The sequence below is a fragment of the Schistocerca serialis genome, chromosome 7 (assembly GCF_023864345.2).
Source record: "Schistocerca serialis cubense isolate TAMUIC-IGC-003099 chromosome 7, iqSchSeri2.2, whole genome shotgun sequence".
In the NCBI taxonomy this organism is placed as follows: Eukaryota; Metazoa; Arthropoda; class Insecta; order Orthoptera; family Acrididae; genus Schistocerca; species Schistocerca serialis.
In genome coordinates, this window is record NC_064644.1 from 102,990,574 (window position 1) to 102,998,753 (window position 8,180).

Below are 8,180 nucleotides of genomic sequence, written 5' to 3' on the forward strand. Positions count from 1 at the left end.
TTCTCCACAACCAGTGGTACTTTCAGTTTACCCAGGTTCCATATTCGTAAATTCCTTCCTTTGTGCAATTCCTTCTGTGTTAATCTGTTCGTCATAACAAATAACATATGACCAGAGACCAAATCTGCCCTTAGTATTATTTTTCAGTTTAAAATCTGCTCTAACGTCTTTCGTACTGCGTTTTATTGGCAGAACACTTAGAAGATGCAACGCATCTACTTAACAGACCGCGTAAACTGCGCTTGATCGTCCTCTTTTGGAGTACTGTTGATCGATGTGGAATCCTTACCAGATAGCACTGACGAAGTACATCGAGAAAGTTCAAAGAAGAACAGCATGTTTTGTATTATCGAGAAATATGGCAGAGAGTGCCATGGATGTGATACAGGATTTGGGATGGACATCGTTAAAAGAAAGTCGTTTCTCGTTGCGGCGGGATCTTCTCGCGAAATTTCAATCACCGACTTTCTCCTCCGACTGCGAAAATATTTTGTTGACGACCGCCTACGTAGGGAGAAACAATCATCATAACAAAATAAGGGAAATCAGACCTCGCACGGAAAGATATAAGTGTTCGTATTTTTTGCGCGCTGTTCCAGAGAGGAATAACGGATAATTATTGTGAGGGTGGTTCGATGAACTCTCTGCCAGGCACTTAAGTGTGATTTGAAGAGTGTCCTTGTAGATGTAGATGTATCTCAAACTTACAGTGTCTCTAAGTCTCCTCCACGCAAAGATCCGTCTTTCACAAGTCTCAAACCAAATATTAGCGTAAATTAATCTATTCTCTGTGCAAAATTCTATCAGACGGCTTTCTTTTTCATTTCGTTCAATTTTCAACTGTTATTTTTCTTTCTCCTCCTTTTGCTACTACCGAATTCCAGTCACCTACCACAGTTACGTTGTCATCTTCCTTAACTATCTGAACAGTTTCTTTTAGCTCCTCATAATTTCTTTCAATCCATTCGTGATCTGCGGAGCTTACTGACAAAATTTGCATTTCTGTCGTGGGTACTGGCTTCGTATATATATTGAATGCGTAGAATGTGCTGTTCGTAATAGGTTATTCACATTCCTGTTTTCTTATTCATTATAAGATCTGCTCCCGGATTACTGCTATTTGATTTTGTGTTTACAACCAATTACCTGTGTGCAAAAGTCACGCCTTTATGCAACAGCACTTCAGTCAACTCCACTATATCTAAACACAAGTGCGCAGCTCGGTGGTTCGCGGTCGCGTTCTCGCTTCCCAAGCACGGGGTCCCGGGTGCGATTCCCGGCAGTGTCAGGGATTTTCACTTGCCTCGAGATGACTCGGTGTTTGTGTTGTCCTCGTCATTTCATCATAATTCATGAACGTGGTGGGATTGGACTGAGCAAAGTTGGGGAATTTGTACGGGCGCTGATAACCGCGCAGCTGAGCGACCCAGAAACCAAACATCAGCATCATCATCATGTTCATCTTCATTACCTAAATATAAGCTATCCGTTTCCCTCTTAAAATGCAATACTATACCTACCTGACTAATGGTTCTAAAATCCCAAGGTCCAACTGGTAGAATCTCAGTTTTGTTTTTCCTGATGACAACATCTGAGCAGTCTCCATCCGGTGATCCAAACCGCGGGCTATTTTACCTCCGTATTATTTTACCCAAGAGGATATCAGCATGATTAAGCCATACAACAGAGTTGCATATTACGTCTGTAGTTTCCCTTGCTTTCAATCGTTCGCAATACCAACATAGCAAGGCCACGTTGACTACTGTTACAAGTCCCGATCGGACAGTCATACAAACTGTTGCCCCTGCAACAACTGAAACAACTGATTGCCCTCTTCAGGAACCACATGTTAACCTGACCTCTCTGTAGACATGTCTGTGATGCAGGTGGGCGTACGGTATGACTATCTGTATCGTTGAGGCACGCGAGCGGGGCCATCGTGGAAGGGTCCAAGGTTCTTAATGGGCGTGTGAGGGGGGTGGGGTTGGGGGGCAGAGATACATGGTAAACAGTAGGTACTACAGAAAAAAATCTCTAAAAATAGAACAACGAAGATATGTTATATGTAGGTAGATTAGGTTGACGGTGCTGGCAGTAATGGACTTTACAGAAGGGTGGAAGTGGGGGAGAAATAGGTAAGGGAGAGAGGGAGTAACATGATAGATGTAAGAAACTGGGAGCATTTCCCTCACTGGCCGTTGATGTTAACTTTTTAGGAGAAAGGTATGATGTGCCAAAAGAAACTGCTTCAATTTTGATAAATGAGACTTGGTTTTGAGATTGGGAAGCTCATGCTGACTGATGATTCGATGAATACGCTTAGAGCACAGTAGCCACCTAACTATCTAGCAGCAACTATCGTAACTCGGCGTATGAAACATTGGCGTAGTGAAATAAATTTTTCAGACGAAATGAACATCATGGCTTGTTGTAAATCTCTCGAGTTTTTTACTACCAGTATTCTTCACAATAGTGAAGAATCAACAGGAAGAATGACTTCGCATCCTGTGGAAATACGTTCCAAAAATTCTGGAGAGCATAGCGGCAAGCAGTATTTTCAGTCCAGTTCAAGTAATTATCCAAAGTTACACTCAAGTTCTGCACCATTTTCTGATACGGAATTGAGATAACGCTGAGAAAAATAGGGAATGGCGCGAGACTTGAATGGACATCATCTTTCAGATGTAGAGACCGTCCTTCCAACTTTCATTTACGTCACACAACTCCTTGGTGTTGCGATGTTTTTTTTTTCAGTGTACTGATGATGGTCGAAGTGAAGAGAACATAAAACACAAACTGGCTGTAGTAAGAAAAGCGTTTCTGAAAAACATAAAAGGTGGCTAAGAGAAGGAATAAGTTGTTGGGACGCTTCCTGTGACATGAATGAGTATTCAGTTCGGTAACCGAGGGAATTGTGGGGACTAAAAATTGTATAAAGCATCCAAGATAACAAGAGGTGTTATTATCATTTAGTTTACTTCCCAAGTTTTGGAGCTCATATGAATACTACTGATTGATCATCATTCTTCTGGACGATTGCAATATGGGTCTTAAATAAAAGTGGATCACATTGCATAGAAAAGGTATTTAGTGTAGGAGAGAACCGACGAGATTTAGATATATACGTCGCTTGTTACCGTCGAATTACAAAAAATACTGGAAGCTATATGTGGCTTTTAACAAAACAGAAAACGCCCGCTACGCCATTAAGACGAAATGGAAACTCCACGGTCCTACGGGCCGGGAGCTAAATCAGAAATACGGGGTAAGTGGTGCGTTGAGCCCGGCGCGCTCAGCGATTTAATATCGCCACTCTGGGCTGGCTGCTTGGGCCACGGCCCCAGGTGAAACGAAGAATCCAATAATGGCAGGGGAGGTGCCACCCACCCCAGGCCTCGCCCTCTCTGCCGATACCTGATCCGGAGTACACAAATCACCCGTGAGACCGCCCCATGTCCCTTTCTCCAATCCTCCAGCAGGGCACCGCATCACAATACACTGCCGTTTCCGCGCATTTCGCTTCCATCGTGTGTATAGCGGCGTGGAATCTGTATCCTCAACAGGAGGCGCCGTAACAGAATATATCAAAACGAATCTTGTTTATTTTCTTCCTCTATAGCTATACGCTCAAATAAAGAAATAATATACATTGAAAAGCCAAAGAAACTGGTACACCTGCCTAATATCTTGTAGGACCCCCACGAGCACGCGGAAGTGTCGCAGCAAGACGTGGTATGGACTCGAATAATATCTGAAGTAGTGCTAGAGGAAACTGACACCATAATTCCTGCAGGACTGTCCATAAATCCGTAAGAGTACGAGGGGATGGAGATCTCTTCTGCACAGCACGCAGCAAGGCATCCCAGATATGCTCAATAATCTCCGTGTCTGGGGAGTTTGGTGGCCAGCGAAGTGTTTAAACTCCGAAGAGTGTTCCTGGAACCACTCTGCAGCAATTCTGGGCGTGTGGTGTTTCGCATTGTCGTGCTGGAATTTCCAAAGTCCGGTGGAACATGCAATGGACCTGAATGGATGCTTACCTGTCAGAGTCGTATATAGACGTATCATGGGTCCCACATCACTCCAACTGCACCCGCCCCACGTCTTTACAGGGCCTCCACGAGCTTGAACAGCCCCCTGCTGACATGCAGGGTCCATGGATTCATACGGTTGTCTCCAAACCCGCGTCCATCCGCTCGATACAATCTGAAACGAGACTCGTCCGACCAGGCAACACGTTTCCTGTCATCAACAGTGCAATGTCGGTGTTCACGGGCACAGGCGAGGCGTAAGGCTTTGTGTCGTGCAGTTATCGAGGGTACACGAGTGGGTCTTCGGTTCCGAAAGCCCATATCGATGATGGGCACAGGCGAGGCGTAAGGCTTTGTGTCGTGCAGTTATCGAGGGTACACGAGTGGGTCTTCGGTTCCGAAAGCCCATATCGATGATGTTTCGTTGATTGGTTCGCAAGCTGACACTTGTTGATGACCCAGCACTGAAATCTGTAGCAATTTGCGGAAGGTTTGCACTTCTTTCACGCTGAGCGATTTTCTTCAGTCGTCGTTGGTCCCATTCTTGCATGATCTTTTCCCGACCGCAGCGATTTCTGAAATTTGAAGGTTAACCGAATTCCTGATATTCACAGTAAATTCTTGAAATAGCCGTACGGGATAACGCTCATTTCGTCGCTGCCTTGGGCATGCTATGTCTCATTTGTCTCTGCCTACTTTAACGCCCTATTCACATTCTATTAAACTTCGGTAATGTGCTATTGTAGCAGCAGTGACCAATTAACAACTGCGAGAGACACTTTTTGTCTTATATAGGCATTGCCGACCGCAACGCTGTGTTCTTGCTGTTTACATATCTCTGTGTTTGAATGCGCATGCCTGTACCAGTTTCTTTGGCGCTTCAGTGTACGTTGCAGAAGAAACCAGTTGTCGTCATTTAGAAGGACATCAACACTGAGACGAAAAGTAAATGGTAAACGAAGTGTAAAAATTCACACACTGTAAGTAAGTTCAGGATAAAGCTGTTAAGGATTTCTTTTTCTTCTTTCGTCCTCATGGTCAAATGCACATGACATCTCATAGAAGCGATTGAGCTACTCAGTCTGATTCTGTCACTACCGGGAAAAAAAGAAATCGGCTGTTTGAATTGGAAATTTTGGAAATTTGTGGTAAGTTCGTATGGGACCAAACTGCTGAGATCATCAGTCCCTAGGCTCACACAGTACTTAAACTAACTTACGCTAAGGACAACACACACATCCATTCCCGAGGGAGGACTCGAACTTCCGACAGGTAGAGCGCGCAAACCTGACCAAGGGGTCTCAGATCGCATGGCTACCCCGCGCGGCTCGGTTGTCTAAGATTAACCTGTAACACTGATCATTGAGAAGGAAATCAGTTATGCTACGTTATTAGCAACGCCGCTAAGGCGACATGGCACAAACGTCAAATTCTCTCAAAGTCTACTGCATACTTTAGGATGGGTGTTATGCCAAAGCCAAGGCAGTCCCTGAGGGCCGGCAACCCTTATTACACCACAGAGGATGGCGTTGTCTATATCCAAGGCGTACCAAAAGCACCATGTTCAACACTGGCTATTTACATACAAGATAATGAAAACAGACTTGCGAGCACTATTTCAAGCAGGGGGAGCTCGAGCCACGGGATGCAGGAAGTATCACTTTGCCAAAACCTGACTGACCAGAGACAGCTATTTACGGGCTAGAACCAGCCCCGAAGTTCAGTTCACTCCTGATTCGACCTCGTGTACTTCGACCGCTGAAGATTACGTCTTCGTCTCTGAATTGGACTCATACTAGTGTGTGTGTGTGTGTGTGTGTGTGTGTGTGTGTGTGTGTGTGTGTGTGTGTGTGCTACAGTGAACTTTTGTTTGCCTGAATTAGGAGACTTTACTGGCATCGTTTTTGTTACCTTTTCGTTTTTTGATCAGTCATCAACCTTGTGAACTTACCTCAATAAAAGTTGTGTTTGTGAAAAATTGCAAATTGTCAGTCAGAACAATGGGAATGATTATTACTTCAGCACAACAGTGCCATTTCGGTAGGGATAACGCCATCTACATTCTGTATACATGGTTTTCCGAAACTGTTCGTTAAAAATAACACAGGAGGTAGAGAGAACAAAAGAAATGTTTCGATAAGGAACATATGTTCTCCGAGTCAACTTGTAATGTTTTGGAATATTTTATTAGTTTTGCTGACCTAAGATCTTGTATTCGTGTCAGTGTCGCTGACATTCCGCTTGTCTGGGCACATGTGACCCACGAGGTACTCGACCTCGTGCTCATGAACAGCAGTCCGGTGTTCATGTGCAGGCCGGCATTCTCGGTGACAGCTTTATCGGACCATATATTCTTCCAGTCTGCCCCAATGGGCGGATATATCGCATCTTCATGGAATATGTGTTGCCAAAACTAATAGAGGACGTACCTCTGAATGTTAGATAAAGAACGTACTTCGAGCACGATGAGGTGCTAGCCCATTTCAGTACTGCTGTGAGGATTATGTGAGAGCCAGATTGGGCAATCGATGGATCGGCCGAGGTGGCCTGGCCACCAGGTCACATGACCCCACGTGTCTGGATTTCTTTCTCTGGGCATATGAAGCAGCTGGTATGTGAAATCGTTCTGAAAATGGACGAAGACCTCGTCGCTAGAACTGCCCTCGCTGCTGGTACCATTGCGGACACGCCAGGAATTTTCTAACGTACTCAGTAATTAATGTTCCGACGATGTACTGCGTGCATACAGGCGAGTGGTCGAGCAGTTGAAAGGAAGTGAAGGAGGTTAGAGCTTCACCTTCCGTCGACATCGGTGTCATTAGAGTCGGCCTGCAATCGAGCAGTTCCGGTGAATGCCACTGCTGTAATTATCATGCTCAGCTACCTTCTGTGTAAATCGTCTCTAGCATCAGAAACTGCCGTCAGGGACTGTATGTGCCACAACTAAATACATTTGTTTTGACAATTGCTACTTCCTGTATTAATTTGAATGAATAGCTTCGGAACACCCTGTATAAAAAAAACATATATGCATTGTGTTTCTCTGTCAGAAAAGTTTGTTATTTACTGTCCTTCGTGTTGGTGCAGTTTTATTCTCCAACAGTGTGTATCATTTAGATTTAAGCTAAACGTGTTGTGAGTCAACACTGACAGTGTGTAACGGCTCATACCTCACCCGAATTAGTAAACAAATTAGAACGAGATGTGGAAGATTACTCGCGTGACACATTACTGCTAACGGCGTAAGTCGCTCTTTACGAACTGCTGCATATGCAGAGCTGCGTTCACCAATTCGCAACGAAGAGGTCTGTCAATTTTCCTTCTGTCCTAGCTTGACGGATGGGGAAGTTTGATTACCTCGTGTCTTCTACAGTTGTCTCGATGTCCCCACTGGTTTTCTTCTCCGTCGGTCGCAGATCCTAATATGCAACCAATGAACAGTGAATAGTAGTAGCACTCCGTCGTCAGGCCGCGATTGGCCTACCGGGACCATCCGACCGCCGTGTCATCCACAAAGGAGGATGCGGATCTGAGGGGCATGGGGTCAGCATACAGCTCTCCCGTTCGTTATGATGGTATTCTTGACCGAAGCCCCTACTATTCGGTCGAGTAGCTCCTCAATTGGCATCACGAGGCTGAGTGCACCCCGAAAAATGGCAACAGCGCATGGCGGCTGGATGGTCACCCATCCAAGTGCCAGCCACGCCTAACAGCGCTTAACTTCGGTGATCTCACGGGAACCGGTGTATCCACTGCGGCAAGGCCGTTGCCCAATGAACAGTGAATACTGTAATGGAAAATTGGAATATCTCAACGCAGCTACAGTGAAAGTCTCAAGATAAAGACATACCACCTGATTTCTACTGCTCTCAATCTTACAGTCAATAAAATGAATCGTTATAATATGAAATCATCCGAGAGCCTGTTCAGCAGTAATGTCTCCATCAAACATCGCGCATCATGGAAATTCATAAAATTATCTGCACACGATTTTGCTGACAGTACAATGTCGTACACAAACGTTTTCCGTAGCTATTCCAGTAGCAATTTACTTTTACGCGAACTTAGGAAGCGTACATGGCACGCACGCATTCCCTGTAGGAAACAGCTTACGTTGACATGCATGCAGACGGGACTTAGGCCTCGAGA

The 8,180-nt window shown here is 45.0% G+C and overlaps 1 pseudogene; it reads right to left on the reverse strand.

The window, feature by feature from the left end:
- Positions 1–7,685: 7,685 nt before the first annotated feature.
- Positions 7,686–7,802, reverse strand: LOC126413649 (5S ribosomal RNA; annotated as a pseudogene).
- Between the last annotated feature and the right edge of the window lie 378 nt (positions 7,803–8,180).